Source organism: Dromiciops gliroides, chromosome 2 (genome assembly GCF_019393635.1).
Source record: "Dromiciops gliroides isolate mDroGli1 chromosome 2, mDroGli1.pri, whole genome shotgun sequence".
Classification (NCBI taxonomy): Eukaryota; Metazoa; Chordata; class Mammalia; order Microbiotheria; family Microbiotheriidae; genus Dromiciops; species Dromiciops gliroides.
The window spans coordinates 223229017-223235016 of NC_057862.1; positions in this window are offsets into that span (position 1 = coordinate 223229017).

The window sequence follows — 6000 nt, forward strand, 5'->3', positions numbered from 1 at the left end:
TCCACTCCCTGAGCCTAAAACTTAAAAGGACAAATTAAGATGGAAAGGACCTGACCCATTTTGGGGGTCATAGGGTCTAAGATGAGAGGAAGGTGACTCTAGGTCCATCAACAATTACCGAATGATTCCATTCCGTGAGCAAGAGATCTTCATCCCCAGATACCATTGAAAGACAGAGTGGTCATACATCTCTCAGGTAATTTTAAAATATAGATAATTCTGGCTATACAGCCAATGGAAAGAGGTTTCTCCTAAGTATGTGAGAAATGACCCAGAATATCTTTTCACAGAAGCAGGTTCTTATCATCTCCTATGCAGATGTTTATATTTTTAGTTACCTTAGCATGAGCTAACGTCCTACTACACAAATGATAGAGGGAAACTTTTTTCGGGGGAGGTGTGGGGGGCAATGAGGGTTAAATGACTTGCCCAGGGTCACACAGCTAGTAAGTGTCAAGTGTCTGAGGCCAAATTTGAACTCAGGTCCTCCTGAATCCAGGGCTGGTGCTTTATCCACTGTGCCACCTAGCAGCCCCTGAGGAAAACTTTACACAATATTTACCCCATTTTTTTTTTAGTTTATTCTATTTTATTGGTTGGAGAAGAATAAATTCTACTATTTAAATAAAAGTTTAGCAAAGTAGTCCCTGCCTTCATTGAGCTTCAGTCTAAGAGCATAAATGACTAATGACACTTTAGGTAACTTCATTTTTTAGCCAACTGAATTTTAACAGTGATCAAAGTCTTAGGCTACAGTCATGAAGTATCAGTGGTGAAATTCAGGATAAAAACTGGTATAATTGGTGATAAATTATAGGAGTCATGATATGACTTTAGGTGATTGACCATTTTGGGTTTTTGGTCATGACATCTACATTTCTGACTTGAAAGTCAGTTCCAAATGTCTATCAGGGTAGTGTCTTGGGATTTATAGACTTCCACACCAGAGCTCATTTCCATGTATTGCACTGTTATGATTCACAACTAGAAAAAACAGAAGTTAATATGTGGTACAGTACTCTTTTAGCTGCCTCCCTTCCTACCTTATCTGCTGTTCTGGTCTCTAAAGCCAACTTATACTGGTTTCCACAGTCATAGAGTAAATGCATGAGAGACTTATTTGCTCCTAAACCATTTTTATGTTTCCATACAATAAATTGAACACCACTTCCTGTCTCTGCACCATCTTTAAATGAGCCTTGAGAATTTTATGAATAATTTCCTGAGAAACTTGGATTCTTTTCTTTCTGGATGTCTGTAACCAAACACCTTGCCGGGGCCCCTAAACTCTATTTTCTCAGCTTTGGTTGTTTAATTAAGCATTAAGTTGTTTATAGCCAGGAAGCCCCAACACAAGAGGGTTTCTTTCCTCAGTTTGGCTCTTGAAGAGATTCACTGGCCTCAATCCAACATTAAACACACACACATGCACACACACAAATACACATACACACACATTCATATACACACAGACACACAAGTTTCACTAATTAAGTTTTCTTTTGTAATGAAGAGTCTAAGTCTTGGAATGTTGCCTTGAACATGAGAGAAATGAATTCTATTAGTTGTACTCACCAGAGAATGTTCATTGCCTATGTAAAGGAGAGCAGTATCATGTTTTGAGTTTGGGGATTTCTTGATAAAAAAAAAAAAGAAAAAATTCCAAAAGATATAGTGTAGAAATGCCTCATTCTTTTTACTTGGTTATAGATGTTTCAAGATAAAAGGCAAGTAGAACATATATGTTACTACAGTGCTGCTTAAGATACTTCAAAAATATTTGCAATATTATTTTTATATCTCTTGGTATGCAGCACTTTTTGAGATGGCCATAGGTGTTATGGATAGAAGTACATTCATTACATCTATTGTCTTTCTCTACTTCCCTCTTTCTCCTCCTACCCCTTTCCCCTTCTGTCTCTTTTTCTTTCTCTCTATAAAGCAACTGGTAAAAGTTTGGAGTTAGGAAGAAGCTAAATCTAAATATTGTCACAGATTCTTATTATGTCTGTTACCCTAGGCAAGTCACCTAAACCTTTGTTTACCTCAAATTTTATCAACTATGAAATAAGGAAAACAATGGCACTTACCTTATGGGGTTATTCTGAGGATCAAATGAAATGATATTTATTTAAAACACACTTAGCACAGTACCCAGCACATAGTAGATGCTATATAAATAATTTTTCCCCTCCTTCCTTCCTTGCCCCCCATTTGTCTGTCTGTCGCTGTCTTTTTAGTCTCTGTCTCTCTTTTTCTCCTAGAAGAAATTTGCCTTTGATATTAGATGCTCTAAGTGTTCTAATTAAATGAAATCAGCCAAAGCATAAAGAGTCTTCAAGAGTTACCTGGAACACCTGAAGGCCAAATGACCCAGGTGTGGTCACCCAGCTAATCTGGATAAGAGGAAAGATATTTGAGTCCTGGTCTTTCCAACTAAAAAGCCAACTTTCTTTCCCTTGTGAACAGGCTGCCTCTTGCTTTGAATGTAGAAGATGCTTAATGAATGTTGATTTGTTCAGGAGCTTCTCTCTAACTAATCAAATCATAAGGTGAGTTAAATAGAACACCAATTATGTAATGATTTGATAAAATATTATTTAACAAAGATTCATACCAAACTCTACAATGGAATCCAGTTTTGAAAATCATAAAGCAGACTTCAGTTTAAAAAATATTGAAGAAAAGACATCTGCTTTTTACTTACATGTACAGTATTTCTGTACCTTATATCACTGAAATTAAAGGCGTGGACATCTACCACAATGAAGTAAAAGACAAAAAAAAAGAAACAAACACAAATACTCATAGTAACACTATTCATAATAACCCTTACTTAACAAAAATAGTTACCTATCAATTTGAGAAATGGATGAATAAAATATACTACATGAATTTAAATAACTATTGTTTTTCTTTTGTCAAAAAAGATGTGAGATACTATGGCTGCAGAATAACATATATGCTATCAGATATCATCACTGTCAGTTGATATTGCTAGTCATTAAATCCTATTTAATATTTCTTTATTATATCTTTCATATCTGCCTTTTTTTCTATTCCTTCTGTTTTCACCCTAGTTCAACCCCTTGTAATTCATCATTGGATTATAAAAATAATACTAACATTAGATTTGTATTGGAATTGGATTATAACAACAATAGTTATTAGATTATAACAAGATAATAATTATACTTATATTCCTTTTGACAAATCATAAAATTTGAGAGTAGGAGGGACATTAGAAATCAGAGAGTTCAGATTATTTTATTTCATTTTATAGATGAAGGAATCAAAACCCAGGTAGTGAAATGACTTCCTTATGAAAACATAAATAATGAGAAACAGCTAAGATTGAAAGTAATAATTTTTAACATTAAATCTAATGTTCTTTCCTGTTCATTGTCTTCTTTTTCTACAACATCTTTTTGCTTTATTTTCCCCCTGAAAACAATTGTGAGGTTTACAATTCAAACACATTTTTCAACAAGAGAAAGTAAGTCTCAAATTACCCAGGCTTATTTAGAAAGAATGCATACTATCCTAGTAGGGCCAGTTCTATCTACACAAAAACCACTCCGGAGAGACACAGGCTCATGAACTGTGAATTTCCCAGCACTGCAGAAGGTGGAGATACTTTGAGATTCAGCCCCTAAGGAAACTGGTTGTGGGGGGAGGGGGGATCAGCGAGTCAGAAAGTAATCAATAGGAGAAATTACCAAAGATCTCCAAAGAAGAAAACAAGATGACTTTGAAGCAGATAATTCAACAGGGAAACATTAACAGCATAAAGAAATATGGCCTGCAGACCAAGTAAATGAATTCAGGCATTTATGTATAAATATTGCAGAACAAAGGAAAATAATCCAACACTTGAAATAGAATTTTGAAAAAACAAAAACAAAAACATGGAACCCCAACATGAAGATCTTGAGTGATTTAAAAGAGAGATGAGAATAATGAGAGCAGAATTGTTGGAGGGCACAGAAAAAATAATAGGTAGAATAGCAAAACTAGAATAGGTGAAGGCAAGTCTTATCAAAGAAACAAAATTGAACAATAGATTGGGAATGCAAATAAACAGAAGTGAAAGACAATCTAGAGGAAGATAAACAAACAAAAAAACAACTCAATAATATTAAGAGAAAATATGTGGGTGAAAAGATGGGAAGAAAATTTGGAAAGGGGAAGGAAAGAGAGAAGACTTGCTTTATTAGTGAGAGGGGATTCTTCTAATGAGGGCTCCTATGCATGAAGAGAGCTGTTCTGTGAAGGAAGATGGGACTCTTGTGCTGGCTGTGGTCCAGGGGATTTGGTTCTTGAAAAAATAAACAAAACAACAAAATAAGACAAAACAAAAATCACTAGTCCTAAATTAGGGGGGCAGAAGTTGGATATCCTGGAGACAACTAGCACCAGGTAGAGAGGGAGGGCAAAGGATGCAGGGAAAAGATTTTGAGAGAAATGGAGAAAAGAACATAACTAGGTGGAGTATATAGATCACTGGCATCCTGAATAGTCACTGATATCAATGTGTGCATGTGAAATCCAACCATGGAGCAATGTAGTCTATTTTCTGCAAGAATTGGCTTTGTCTGAAAGTAAGACACAATGGAAAGGGGGTAATCCTCAGGGAAAACTCAACTTGGCAATGGCAGCAACTACCAAGAGAAGAGAGGGCAGAATGGCTTCCTTGGAAGTTATAAGGAATACAAAGAAAATAGATTAGATAATTATCAATGTTTTGAACCAGAGACTGAGAGTCCAATGTAGACATAAAGAGAAGATGAATAATGAAGAGAATGAAATCAAACCTTCCGGGAAAGGGGAAAAAATGAAATTAAAAAAACAATTAATGAATAGGAACTTGTTGAAGGGGGATAAGGGAAGAGGAATTCTGCTTGACTGAGAGAGGAAAAGGGAGGAAGAATTAAATAGAAAGATAAAAGAAAAAAAAGAAGAAAAGCAAAACCCTAAATGAAAAGGAGTAACTAATGGGAAGAAGGGAGCAAGGGCATGGAGACAAGAGCCATTAGGAATAGGACCACCTTCCTTCGAAAATAATATGCTAAAGTAATTGAAGGAACATAATTTATAAGAAGAGGGGAAAATCATAACTTTAAAGTTAGCATTACATGTGCCATTCTTCTGTTCTAGGGCATCTCTTCATATGCCATGTTCATCATTTCTTTTAGGGCCCATGAATGAAGTCTATCTGCTGCATGTGACCTGAATTCATCAAGAATAACTAAGCAATTTTATATTATTTCCTTACTTATCTTGGGCATTCTTTCCCAATTCTAATAATAATTTTTAGTTTTATCATTTTCAGTGCATGTTACTTCATCATCTGTTTCTTCCTTTAAAATGAGAATAATAATACTAATATTGCCTATCCATTGAGAGGCAGGTATGGGTTGCAATGGTGCCTACTGAGGACCCTTTCAATTCTAAAATCCTGTGATTCTTTGAATCCTAGAATGATTGAGTTGAAAGAGACCTTAGAGATAATAAAAGACTAGCTCAAATTCACACAGGAAGTACTTGTTGAAACCAGAAGTCGAATCCCAGTTTTCTAACCCCAAGTCCAATGGTTTTTATTCCTTTAAATGTGTTTGCAACCTTACTAGATCTAGTAGAAGTACTGAGAGGTGAGGAAGTAAACATTAGGCCTAGAGAGTAACAATCATATAATTACTAAATCTGATGGCATTTTTCTCAGGCTTCATTCTTCTTGATTTGTCTCAATTGTTTGACCCCTTTCCACTCCCTCCTTTTAGGTACTCTTCCCTCTGTACATCTTTATGGAAGTGTTCTTTGCTGATTCCTCTACTTGTATGGCCACTCCTTGATCTCCATTGTTTGAACATAGTCTGTGTTCTGTCCCTAATAATAAGATTCTGTTTTGGAACCTCTTCTTTTCACTCTATGCTCTTTCTTGCTGATCTTATTAGATTCTCTGGGTTAAATGACCATATCAATGCAGGTGTTTCTAATTCA